Below are 14,667 nucleotides of genomic sequence, written 5' to 3'. Positions count from 1 at the left end.
CCCCACTGGGGATGTGCCTGCAACCAAGGTACATGCCCTTAATTGGAATCGAACCTGGGACCCTTGAGTCCGCAGGCCTACGCTCTATCCACTGAGCCAAACCGGGTAGAAGCTCCTCTTCAATTTTTTAAAATTTATTTTATTGATTTCAGAGAGGAAGAGAGAGAGAGAGAGAAACATCAATGATGAGAGAGAATCATTGTTTGGCTGCCTCATGCACACCCCTACTGGGGACCAAGCCTGCAACCCAGCCATGTGCCCTTGACTCGAATCAAACCTGGGCTGACGCTCTATCCACTGTACCAAACCAGCTAGGGCCCTATTCAATTCTTTTGGAATAGTGTGAGAATGGGAAGTACAAATTCTTCTTTAAATTTTTGGTAGAATTCACCTGTGAAGCCATCTGGTCCTGGGCTTTTTGTTTGTTAGGATTTTTTTGGGTTTATTTTATTTTATTTTATTTTATTTTATTATTATGGCTTCAATTTTATTGTTAGCAATTGGTTTATTCAGATTCTCTATTTCTTCCTGGTTTAGTCTTGGAAGGTTATGTGTTTATAAAAATTTATTCATTTCTTCTAGATTGTTAAATTCGTTGGCATGTAATTTTTCATAGCATTCTTTAATGATAATTTGTATTTCTGTGGTGTTGATTGTAATCTCTCCTCTTTCATTTCTGATTTTATTTATTTGGGCTCTCTCTCTTTGCTGCTTAATGAGTCTTGCCAGAGGCTTGTCAATTTTATTTATTCTTTGAAGGAACCAGCTCTTACTTTCATTAATCTTTTCTATTGTTTTTGTATTTTCATTTATTTCCACTCGGATTTTTATTACTTCCTTCCTTCTGCTTATGTTGGGTGTTTATTCCTCTTCTTCTGATTTCTTTAGATATAAATTTAGATTGTTATTTGGGATTATTCCTGCTTCTTGAGGATGACCTGTATAGCTATAAACTGTCAATTCCTTCTGATATATTTTTCATTTCAGCTATTGTATTCTTCTTCCCTGATTTCTTCCTTCCTTCCTTCCTTCCTTTTTTTTTTTCTTTTACAATTTCTCTTTGTTGAAGTGCTACCTCTCAAGTGTGTTGAGCATACTTATGACTGTTTCTTTGAACTCTTAACAAGCAAATTATTTATTTCTATTTTATTTTCTCTGGAATTTTCCCTTGTTCCTTCATTTGGGGCATATTTTTTGTCTCCCCATTTTGTTTGACTCTCAGTGCTTGCTTCCTTGCCCTTCTAATCAGGTAGGGTTGCCTGATGCAATGTGGCAGTTCCTTGCACTCTTGGCATGCCCTACTGGTTAAACTCTGTGAACCTAGCTGGGTCTGGGCAGAGTCACTTTCAGAACTTAAGTCTTAAGGCCTCTCCAGCTCTGCCCCTTCTCTCCTTGGGGCAGGCCTGCAAGAACACACCTCAGCCCCTTTCTATTTCTCTGCACTTTCTGTGCAGTACAGCTCGTTGTTACCCCTCTAAGGCCCTCTTACTTCTCAGGCAGCCCCTGCAAGCCTGCCCTGTTGCTTCAATGATCTGCAGTCAAAGCAAGATCTGGGCAGGGCCCCTGTGAGAGCCTGATTCTCAAAGCCCTACTGGCTCCTCCCTTTCTTCCGTTGTGACAGCCTTGTGTGCATGTGCATTGCTGTACTTTGGTAGCTTTAAAGTCACTCTGGGGCAGTGCATGAACAGCAACAGCCCTCTCACTCAGCTCAGGTCAGCCCTGCCTGTACACACTGTTGCTTTAATTGCATGCAGAAGCACAGGGTCTGGGCAGGGCTGCTCTGCCTGCCTGCCCTGCTCTGACCCTTGTTCAGGTGGGGCATTACTCCCTTGCACAGCCAAAATTTGCTAGTTCTGAACTCTCCCGGGCAGGGCAGGAGTTCTTTCGTGGAACCAGCAAATCAACACCTCACTCTCTCCACACAGAGCACCAAATCCCTCCAACTCCACACTTTTTTTTCTGGCTGTCCAACCCCATTTGTGCATGCAGCAGTGCCCCCATGATCTCCAGACTTTTTCTAGACCTGACCGTGCTGGGTGTGGGTGCCAGAGTACTTTGTCAGCTCCCCACTCTTTCTAGGAGGGAGAACCCCACTTGAGCACACAGTAGCACCACACTTTCTCTGGACATTGATGCCCTACAGGGGCGTACTGCAGTTCTGGTGTTGTTGTTAATCCTCATCTGAGGATATTTTTCTATTGATTCTTAAAGAGAGTGGAAATGAGAGGGAGAGACAGAGAGAGAGAAACATCGATGTGAGAGAGACCCATTAATTGGTTGATTGGTTGCCTCCTGCATGTGCCCTAGACCAGAATTGAATCCAGGATCTCTCAGTCCACAGGGCAACGCCCCATCCACTGAGCCAAAGGCTTCAGCATTCTTTTGGCTGTGCACTCTTTTCAGGCATGGGAGCCCCTTGTGTGTGCAGCCCTGTGGGGCCACGAAGTAGCACCTGCTGCACCTGGTGGATCAATCTCTGGGGGAAGGGACCCTTGTATGCACGCGATGGCACTCTTCCGTTTCTGCTGGGTCTATCTCTAGTCACTGTGCCTGAGGGCATGCTACAGTGCCCTGCAGGTCCCTCGGAGAACCTGGATGGAGCTCCCAGCCACTGTGCACATTCAAGGGAAACTAAACAATGTCACTGAGGGTTTCCTCTGGTCTTTGGTTGTTCCCTCAGCTCCCATAGAGCTCTTGTGGTTCCCAGACCTTCTTCTTGGAGGCACTGTTTCTTGCTTGTTGTGCAGAGGCTGTTAAATTTGTTCTCAGTTGCCACTCCGAAGAATTTGCTCTGAATATAGGTGTACATTTGACCTACTGAATGAGGTAGCGAGCTCAGCATCCACCCACGCTGCCATCTTGCTGAAACTCCCCAGGTTTATTTTGATATGAAGTTTTTTTTTTTTTAATTTTCATTCATCTCAAATATATTTTCATTCATTTACCTCCAGGTACTTTCTAACTTCCCATGTAATATTTTTGTTTAACAATTATTTATGAGTTTGTGTTCATTAATTTCAAGCTATTTGTAAATGTCCTAAAATTCCTTCTGCTATTGAATTTTATTTTAATTACATTGCATTTGGAAGCATACTTTGTGTAAATGCAATTTTTTAAAAATTGATTGAGGCTTGTTTTAAGGCCTAGCATATTGTCTCTTCTGTAGAGTGTTCTATGCACACCTGAGAAAAATGTGTATTTTGCTACTGTAGAATGAAATGATCAGTACATATTTCTTATTTCTAATTGATTTGTAGTGGTTTCAAGTCTTTAATTTATTTGTTGATCTTCTGCCTATTCTTTTCTTTCCATCATTGCAGGTGGAGGTATTAAAGAGTCTAATAATAATTGTATACTTTTCTATTTCTCATTTCAATTATTCGTTTTTGCCTCATATATTTTGGAGCTCTGTGTTTATGTGTATAATTTGAAATTAATTATAATTAAAAACACCAATTATACTAAAATGTATGCCTTATAGAGTTAAAGAAGTGTTCAGAAGACACTTTATTGATTAAAAACATCAAGCCCTTTGTATTGATAAAAATTAGTAATTCTTTACTTTGATTTAGAATGTTTGTTCAAAAAATGTTAGCTGAACAGATTACATTATTTCATGATATATTAAATTTAAAAACTATCTCAATGGCTTTTAAAATATGACAAACAAAATATTCAATAATCTTTGTTTATATAGTTTCAATGAAAGAAAACTAAATTCGTCCAAACTTAATACTGGTTATAGTATAATGCTGGTTATAGATAGCTATATAATGTTATTTTTAAATTTTTTTGATAATTTTCATACATTGTAAAGTCATGCTAAATAATCAAATCTAATCTTACTTATAGTTTGAAACTACAAATAGCTATCTAATTCTATATAAATTTAGCAGTGGTAGACATTAATTTAGGTATTAAAGTTATTAAGTTCTACAATTTAAACTTCTGTTTTACAGATAGACAGTTAAGAACACACAATTGAAATAAGTAAAATTAATCTTATTTCCACATTCCTCTTTGTTTCCAAGTTTTGTGTGCTAAGATAATTTGTACAAGCAGACTATGTAGGAAATATTCATCTCAATTTTATCAATTAAATTTATTTTAATATTTCTTAACTTATAGGACTTTATACTAGTTTTTTAGAGCAATTAAATCTTAAACAATTTAATTAACTGGAGAAGAAAATATTGGATATACATTATTTTGTTTTAGTATCTCATTTAGTTTGGATAGACATTTTGAAAATCAACAGCTTGAATATTTGAAATGGATAGAATGGCAATGAATAGGAAAACCTCTGAAAGAAAATAGTAAATATTGGTCTACTGACTATGTGAATTTTACTTGAACAGTTTCCAGAGATGTGTCAAAGATTCATATTGTGCTGAAATTTTATTTTTCTCTTCATTGTATAAACTGAAATGTTCTCTGCATATGAATAGCTCTGTAGGTTTTTTTGTTTGTTTGTTTTTGAATGTTTTTATTGATTTCAGAGAGGAAAGGAGAGGGAGAGAAACATCAATGATGAGAATCATTGATCATCAGTTGCCTCCTGCACACCCCCTACTGGGGATTGAGGTCACAACCCAGGCTTGTGCCCTGACCAGGAATTGAACCTTGAACTCCTGGTTCTTAGGTCAATGCTCAACCACTGAGCCATGCCTAGCCAGGCTGTAATTTGTTTTTGATAACCATAGCTCTTTGTAACTAAAAATTAATTCTATGTACACTTAGAAAATACTGATTCCTAACCAGGTACAGATAAATACTGGTTATTATTAATCCTTTTCCCCTGCTCCCTACATTGGTGAAACCTGTGATTAATAACCAACAATTAGAGTAGCTTTACAATTGCCATATATATATCTTGATCTGAGATTGAGAGACAAGATCACGTTCAGACTCATATTCCACAATTTAAGGTGTTCATTTTCAGGTTTGATTATAAATTTTGTAGACAATAAGATTTGACATGCATGCTTTACTGAACATTTCCTTAGTAAATAACCTCCTTTCCCCCCAATGATTTGTGGTGTTTAGGGGAAACACTTTCAGAGAACAATTTGTGGTTAATGCCTTTCCGTAGGTAAAATCCCACTGAGAAGTGCTCTAGCTATCTTGCTCTGGCTTGTGTTCCAACTTAGTTTAAGGGACTTTAGGGGACACAGTCCTGCTGATTCCACTGTTCTTTCCTGCCTTCCTTTTTTTTTTGTAATCTTGACCCAAAAACTATTTTAAGTGATGTCTGATTTGGCTTCCTGTGGTTCTCAAATGTTCGCTGACAAAGGATTATTGAAAGAATGTGTGACTCTCCCTTTCTTTTCTTGAATTCAGAGTTTCTGATGTTCATATTAACGTAAAAGGGTCATCCACAAAGAGACAAAGAACACTAATGTTGTAAAGCTTCTCAGCTCTTCTCCTTTATCACAGCTGGGGGAGTCCAAACCATTGGGATCAAATATCCTCAAAAACATCACCGTCTGTGTCATCACTAGCCTGTAGGCTGTGAGGATTATCCTTAAAGTAGTCTTCTCTCTCTATCGTCCATCAATTGAAAGCTATAGAAACATGGAATTTTGGGGCTAACGGGCACCTTAAAGGTCAAATAGTCCAACCCCTTTACTTTATAGCATTAAGAAATTGAAGCCTATAATGAATAGGTTATTTGTCCATGGGCATGAACAAAGACACAGAAATGGATAAGGAAGTAGTATCTCTGTCTATAGCAAGGGAACTCCACACTGCACTCTTATTACTACTATGCTTTCCCTTGTTTCCTTAACCTACGTACCTTATGGAACCTTGCTCAGATCCTAGGGAATCTCCTGATATGATAACTGAGTTGAAGAGATTATGGGCTTTAACATTAAGGATTCACTAGAGTTTTAAGTTGCAGGAAGCCTATGCCAAAATTATTTGTATTTCTAAACATATATTTGGTTGCCAATTTAATATCATATCAAGCAAAACCTGTTGTGAATTTTATCCAAAATGGTAGTGGCTTTTATCTAAAACAATAATAGAAAGTCTTTGTTGGTTTCCTCTTCTTGTCTGATCGTTATGGCTAGCACTTCCAGTACTATATTGAGCAGGAGTGGTGAAAGTGGGCATCCCTGTCTTGTTCCTGTTCTTAGGGGAAATGAGTTTAGTTTTTGCCCATTGAGTATGATGTTGGCTGTAAGTTTGCCATATAAGGCTTTTATTATGTTGAGGTATGATACCTCTATTCCCACTTTGCCAAGAGTTTTTATCAAGAAAGGGTGTTGGATTTTGTCAAATGCTTTTTCTGCATCGATTGATATGATTATGTGATTTTTGTCTCTCAGTTTGTTTATGTGATGTATCACATTTACTGATTTGCGGATATTGTACTATCCTTGCATCCCCAGAATAAAAAAAAATTAAGATACCTAGGAATAAACTTAACTAAGAATGTAAAAAACCTGTACTCGGAAAACTACAGGACATTGAAAGTCTTTGTTGAAAATAAATATGGTATTTGATAGAGCACTGTAGGAATAGTGAATATGGACTTTCAATGAAGGATATCTATCACAATTGAATGTATAGCCAATGTGGTTTATCAAACGACTTTAGGCTGAAATACCACCTTCAGGACTACTAAAAAAAATCAAGATCTTCAATTACATAGTTCTTAAAGGTATAGATTAACTTGAAAGCTAAATGACTCAGTGTGAGTCATATAGTGATGCCTCTCGTTAAAATATATATACTTTAATGAGGACTTCTATGTTATGCTTGTAAAAGTAACTCAATAAATGTCTTTCCCCTGGGGTAATAGCACATTTCAACTGAAGAGAGACTAGAAGTAAAAGGATCATATGCCTTACTTGTGGTGATGCAACATAAATGTGTGTGTTCCAAAGAAGAGGAAAATATAAGAATCTTGTGTTCATTTTGAGAGAATAGAAAAGATTCAGAGAACCTAAGAAGAAAGCAGAACAATTAACATGTTTTCCTAAATATGTTTAAAGAGATGCAAATGCATTTAGAGATATTAGGTCCAAACTTCCTCTGAATGAAGCAACATTCATTTAGTCTGATTTCAATGCTTTCCATTAATGTGAATCTATTTTTGTTGTTGCTGTTAATCCTCACCTGAGGATACTTTTTACACTGACTTTTTTAGAAAGAAGGAGAGGGAAAGGGAGAGGGAGAGACCGAGAGAGAGAAACATCGATGTGAAGAAGATACATCGACTGGTTGTCTCCCGTGTGCACCCCAACTGGGGCCCAGGATCAACCCTGCAACCAAGGTACGTGCCCTTGACCAGAATCAAACCAGCAATCCTTCAATCTGCTGACTGACACTCTACCAGTGAGCCAAACCAGCTAGGGCAAGTTGAATCTACTTTTTATGAATTTGTCTCTTTAATTTTAACTAAGATATTTTTAAACAAATTTATGGAAGTGACAGTAGTTAATAAGATCATATAAATTTCAATTGTACATTTCTATGATACATGATCTGTATATTGCATTGTGTGCCCACACCCCAAAGTCAAGTCATCTTCTGTCGCCATATATTTGGCCCCCTTACCCTTGCTCCCCTACTCGCCTCCTTCCCTCTGGTGACCTATGAATCTGTGTCTATGAGTTTCAGTTTTATATCAGACATATGAGTAAAACCTTCTTCCACAGATTGAGTGAAAATCTGCATTCTTCTATCTACTTCAAACTTATACCTTTTATTTTTTATAAATTTATGTTAAATTTGCAAAAGAGCATTTGCAGCATTAAGGCCAATTTTCATTTATCTGTATTAATGAATGAAACTGATAATATTCACAGCTAAAATATTTTTTAATTGATACTAAACAGTACATATTTGTAGCACTATTTTTATTTATTCCCTCTGTTCATTTCTAAATTTTCATGCTTTTTTATATCTTTATGAGACTAAATTCTTAGAAGAGAAACAGATAAAATAGCATGTTTATATTATCAAATTATGTTTTCATTTTAATTGATATAGGCATAGTGAAAATAGCATTTTTTGTTAATGATCTTGGCTTACATGAAAGATTCTCAGGAATTGCATTTATTGAAACTACAAAATTATTGCTTACCAGGAATTGTTTAGTGTGAAATACAAGAATTTAAAATTTTTCATATTGAAGAATGTTTGGTCTTGTGTATTTGTTTTTCAAATTTGCAATAATTAAATCTTATAAATGATTAAACATTTTTGTTACTTCAAAAATGCAAGGGCAGTTTACTGAACATTCTAGGCCACATGAATTTCTATGGAATGTCATGTTCAACTTTTGAAATGTATGTGAAGGGGCAGAAAGTCATATGGATGATATTAATGATTTGATCGATTTGGAACTCTTCTGTGAAAAGTGATAACCAGTTCAAATCTCCAAACTTTTTTCTCATCACTGCCACTTTCTGAAATTAGAGAAGGTCAAACACTTAAATACTAACACCTGGGTATTCAGGGCAAGGATGTATGCAAATGGTAGTAAGATTAGAAGCAATGTTCTCAAGTAAATTAGCTCAGGTCCATCTGAGTGTATGAGTCTTTTCCTAGCCAGGTAGAAGAGAACTCTCCTTAATCTGAAATCCACTAGCCATTATGGCTCTTAAACTTTAAATGCATAAGAATCTCCTTCTCAGAGGTGTGAGGCCTGTGCAGTAGTCTCCATATTTGATTTAATGTTTTGCTTCACCATTTTGAAATTCTTTTCTTTTAATATTTTTTCTTTAGTGATTAAGGTATTACATATGTGTCCTTATCCCCCCATTGCCCACCCATACCCCCACTCATGCCTTCACCCCCCCTGGTGCTGTGTCCATTGGTTAGGCCTATATGCATGCATACAAGTCCTTTGGTTGATACTCTTAATAATTTTTTTGAACTAATATTTTGTAAGTGAAGTTCAGTGGGGCAATTGAGCATATCCTTTACCAAAGGTAGATACATGCAACAAGTTTGCCCACTATTTCCTGCCACATTATTCACATATAGCATTTGTGATGTTCCTTGATCATAGAATTGTGGTCGACCCCATGCTTGGGCATTCAGCCAGACTCAAAGCGAATACAAGTAAGCATGTTACATCAATGACCAAGTAAGCAGAGAAACAGTCCTGAGAGTAGTTTGTAAAGAAGGCAGTGGTATTCTAAGAAATATGAACAACCAAAGAACCCCATCATATCCTTTCTTACCTTTGTTACTTCCCTGTATTGACTAACCACTTAGGCTGAAAATGATGACATGGAAGGAGAAGGAAAGATAAGACAACCCATAGTTTTTTTTTCAACTTTTAGTCCTTTCTTACTCATCACTAAGCTTAAAGTAGAAAGTGCTGGTAGAATATGTGCATAACAGGAAATGAAATAACAACTGAATTAGTTTTGTGGAACATTTGTTTTTCTAGTAAGAATGGAATACATAAGCATGTATTGACTAAAATTATGAATTATGTAAGTTCAGTAATTCCCTATCCATGTTACATGCTCTTAATATTTGCATTTTAAACCAGCATTACACAATATAAAAATGAACATAAAATTAATGTTCATAATTTAAAATTTTAATGTTTTTTTTTTTGCTTGAACAAAATAGCAAACAACAGACATCATGACAAGGTAAGAGAGAAGGCCTACAGCACAAAGGAAAAGACTGTATAATTTACAACTTAATGGCATGATTTTTCCCTTCTTTTTAAACAAGGGCACACATGTTTTCATTTTGCAGTAGGCACTGATAATTGCATTATTTTTCAATTCAAATTTTATTTTCAATTACAGTTTACATTTAATATTATTTTGTATTAGTTTCAGGTGTAGCATAGTGTTCCCCTAATATTTCTAGTACCCAACTGGCATCATACATCATTACAATATTATTGACTGTATTCCCTATGCTGTACTTTATATCCCCATGACTATTATATAACTACCTATTTGTACTTTTTATTCTTTTTTTTTTTTTTTTTTTTTACCCAGTCCTTCAATCCCTCTCCCCTATGGCAACCATCAGTCTGTTCTCTGTATCTACTAGTATGAGTCTGTTTCAATTTTGGTTACTCATTTATTTTGTTCTTCGCATTCTCTATATAAGTGAAATCATGGTGTTTGTCTTTTTTTCTGAACGACTTACTTCACTTAGTATAATACCCTGTAGATCTATTCATGCTGTTTGAATAGGTATAGGGTGGGATTGGACATCTGCTTCTTTAATAAGCCGTGATGCAGGTAGTATATAGAACACACTGTCCCTAGAACACTCAGTTGATTTTTTTTGAAATATACCCTTATACTATTATTTGTATTTACATGCATATAGCTCTGATTGCATAAGATTGCAAGATTCATCAAGGTAAGACATATGAAATACTTGAGGTATCTTAAGTTTTAGCTGAGTGTCTTTCATATGGTATATTTTAAGAGTATATTTGTTTATTAATGAAGAGATATCTGATATTAGTCTACCCAAGTAGCAGTGAATAAAATAATTTTCACAATAAAATTAAATTTTAAAAGTACTGTCCTCCATTGTGACTGTCATGACCTATTTAGAGTATACATTAATGTTATAGGGCTAAAACGAAAGTCATTCCCATCTAGAAATTATAAACATAAAACATTTCTTCCAATTATTTATAATTAAAAAAAACTGTTGAATGCATAAATATGGATTCATGTTTTAAACTAAGATTTTTTTGGAAGAAATTTAGTGGCACAAATGTTTTTTTAAGTGAAATATTGTATGTAAGTTCACTATCTATATATATAAAAGCCTAAGCAACCATCGCAACTGAACGGATGACCAAACAGGCTGCGTGGGGCGAGTAGGCCGGCAGGGGGGTTAGTAAAGGGTGACCAAATGACTGAGCAGCAGGCTGTGTGGGGCGACCAGGCCAGCAGGGGGGTTAGTGAGGGGCGACCAAACTACCAAACAGCAGGCTGCGTGGGGCAACCAGGCCTGCAGGAAGGGCAGTTGGGGGCGACCAGGCCACCGGGGGGTGGGGGCACTAAGGGGCGACCAGGCCGGCGGGGGGGGGCAATTGGGGGTGACTATGCCGGAAGGGGGGGCAGTTGGTGGTGACCAGGCCTGCAGGGGGGGCAGTTAGGGGCGATTAGGCAGGTAGGTGAGCAGTTAGGATCCAGTGGTCCCGGATTGTGAGAGGGATATCCGACTGCTGGTTTAGGCCCGATCCTAGGGATCGGGCCTAAACCTGCAGTCAGACATCCCCCGAGGGGTCCCGGATTGGAGAGGGTGCAGGCTGGGCTGAGGGGATACCCACCCCACCCCCATGCATGAATTTCATGCACTGGGCCTCTAGTTTTAAATAATTATTGGCAGAACTGTTCTCTTGAAAGAAAGAGCATCCAGCCCATCTTCCTGTTGACAGACTGTAGGGTACAATGTGAGGAGAAGGTATTGAGTTTACAAATAATGTAATCACTAAGTGGTCATTTTCTTCCAGAATCCTCCATCTGAGATTTAAAATACACATGCTATCTTTCAATTTAAGTTAAATTAAACTATGTTAATATTCATTTTTAAATTAGGCTAAAATGCCCTGGAAATACTGGGGGAAATATTCTGATGATTGCTAGGACATTAAGCTGTTAAAGAATTTTATAAATAGGCCAACTGATTTTTAGAAAATGACTATGTAAATAAATAAAATAAATAAATTAAAACCCAGTTGAGTCACCTGTGAGAATGAATTTCAATTTTATTCTATTACTTATAAAGCAAGTGCAGAAAACAAGAGGTTATTTAGTTTGGAGTTCTGCCATCTAACCTTTACAGAATGAAATCCCTAAGTAAAGCCTCTTACAAATGGGAATGTGTGAAGTTATTCATAAATTCAGCAGCCCTTTTTAAAAATGTCTGGGAAAGTGTTTTATACATGAATGCTCCATAGGGTATAATCATTGAATACTTATTGAAGATTACATATGGTCTTCAGTCCTGTGAAAAAGGTGATCTGACTAATAACAGATTGATGGATATGAAAGGCTCAAGTACTTCTAGTATTCCAGGCCAATTATCTGTGAACTAAGGAGGACTTCAACGATAGTTCATAATGAGTCATTTAGAGCTGTTACAGTCAGTTAGGTTAAAATCCCTGTTAAATATTGGCCTACATATGGTTAGTCAAGGCAGATGAAAGCAAGTGTGTGCCTACCAGCCTGCTGTCAGTTAATAGCCCCAAACCACAGACCTCAGTCAGTTTCTACAGTCCTAAGAAAACTGTGGTGTTTTATTTGGGACTGTATTCATGGAAACATAACTTGGAGCAAATGTACCCTACCTTTCATAAATCTTTCATTTCATAGGTTTTCTCGCTTGAACCAACACTGCAATTTCTATGGTTATACTTTGATCAGTATAATCAACTAGTTCTAAAGTTGTGATTTGATTTTGTGAAGTTTCTTGACATCCTCAGGCAGTAGTTTCTTCTGTACATAGAGTGTGACTAAATTACACCACAGAGGGTTTCTGAGTAGCAGTTTATGCAAATAAAATGATTCCCATATCTCATGCTCCATAATAATAACAATCATTGGAGCTTAAAATAAGAAATTGGGATAAGGAAAAGTTTTGCATTCTGATAATTTAATATAACATTTTTCTTATTGTATATCAACACAGGTTATTTGAAGAAAGTATACACACACACACACACACATATGTGTGTGTGTATATATATATATATATATATAGTTTCTATGACATATACATCCCTTATTTGTGCTAAAAATCTAGAAAGGCTTTTAGAGCCAATTTGTTGGAAAAGCTTGACATGGCATTTTGTGAAGACAATGCAAGATAAAGTTCATGGTGGAGGGAGGATTGGTCATGAATATTTGAGACGATATGAAGTATTTTAAAACATTGACAAATCCATTATTGTGCTCCCCGTTCTGTGAAGGAGAGCTGGATAGTCATACAGAATGCTGTCTTGCACAGCAATTCCATTACTATTAACAACGAAGGTACTGACCCTGTCAACAATGGACATACACTTTTTCCTTGCTTAATAGGAATCAGAAATTTAGGCTCTGATGTCCATGACTATTTCAGAGAGAATAAGATTTCAGCAGTTCTCATTATTCATTCTCTTACCTCCTTCTAAAGCATTACCTCTGCCCATGCATGTAATAATGAGAATATGAGTTTACATGTTGATTACCAGTGCCTGACCAACCATATACATATATGCAAGGTATTCGGCTCAAATACTTTATTAAAGAAACACTATTTTTAAGACATTTTTATTGCTGACTTTTAAAAAAAGTCTATAATGACAGTCAAAATAGTGTAATGATAAAAATGATCTAATTATAGTTCAATTTGATATGCTACCCTTGCAACTTTAATACCGTCAAACACATCTTTGATTATTATTTTCAAAGTCTACAGAAATCTCTGATATTAGGAATGTATTTGCTGCCATTGCTCCTCTTACTCTGGCTGCATCGCCAAGACTCTGGGACTTACCATCATGAATAGTCTCTTGGAAGCAAATGGCACTTTTGCCTTTACCTTTTTTCTCACCTATGAGCATCTCCTCTGCCCTGGCCATGGTCTTCATGGGGCAAAAGGAAACACCTCAGCCCAGATGGCCCAGGCACTTTAAGTAAAAGCGGTGGCGGAGGTGAATATGCCCATCAGGGTTTCTAATCGCCTGTCACCAAAGTCAATAGGACTGGCACATAGCACTAGCTTATAACTGGCAACAGGCCCTTTGGAGAAAAGTCTTATGATGCTTATGATGCTTCTGATTTCAACTCATCTTTCAAAGATTCGTGCCACAAATTCTACCAAGCAGTGGTGGAAGAGCTTGACTTCTTCAAAGCTACAGAGGAGGCTAGAAAACACGTCAACACGTGATGTGTAACTAACAAGACAGAGGGTAAAATTACAAAGTTGCTGTCTCCAAATTCAGTTACTAGTAATCAAGTTACTTGTCTGGTTCTCCTGAAAGCCATCTACTTCAAAGGAAACTGGGATAATCAGTTTAACACACAGAAAACCAAGGAAAGACCATTTAAAGCCAGCAAGCATGAGGATAAACCTGTGCAAACAATGTTTAACGACATGGTGGATGTCCTTGGCTCTCTGGGCATGAATGATGCCTTTGAGCGGATCATGGCAGACTTTCCTGGAATGTTGTCTGGGAGAGAACTGTTTCTGTCCAAGGTCATGCACACGTATCTTTGTGGAGGTCAATGAAGAAGGCACTGAGGCTGCAGCCGCCACCTGGGCCATCACGATGCTTCATTGTGCAACAATCACCTCCAGGTTCTTGCTGACCACCACTTCCTTGTCTTTATTCAGCACAGCAAAACCAATGGCATTCTGTTCTGTGGCCAGTTCTCCCTCCCTTTAGGGAATGGTCAGTATTGCATGCAGCCCTTCTCCTGCCTCCTAAAGACCCACTCTTCCTCTGACACTTACTTCAAATGTGCCTGAAATCCAAAGTAATCGTTGGTGACAATCCATAAATAAAGAGCCTAATTTTGAAGAAGAAAAAAAGAGAAATGTTTTACACCCTCCTAATACTTCATCTTAACCTCTTCTTTTTGTCTTCTGTCACATTTTCATTCATTCCATCATTATTAAAAACAATTTTTGATCAAAGATGAGCTGTTCAAAAACTCATAGTCTCTT

The 14,667-nt window shown here is 37.1% G+C and overlaps 1 protein-coding gene and 1 pseudogene across 6 annotated transcripts in view; both read left to right on the top strand.

The window, feature by feature from the left end:
• Positions 1-14,667, top strand: part of LOC307108733 (uncharacterized protein) — an 823,426-nt gene that overhangs the window by 776,417 nt on the left and 32,342 nt on the right. The window lies entirely within an intron of this gene.
• On the top strand, positions 13,548-14,229 carry LOC307114785 (serpin B6-like; annotated as a pseudogene). The gene has a single exon. The product of its transcript is annotated as a serpin B6-like (transcript).

The sequence above is a fragment of the Cnephaeus nilssonii genome (genome assembly GCF_951640355.1).
Source record: "Cnephaeus nilssonii genome assembly, chromosome: 2".
Classification (NCBI taxonomy): Eukaryota; Metazoa; Chordata; class Mammalia; order Chiroptera; family Vespertilionidae; genus Cnephaeus; species Cnephaeus nilssonii.
This window is presented reverse-complemented; position numbering and strand designations above follow the sequence as displayed.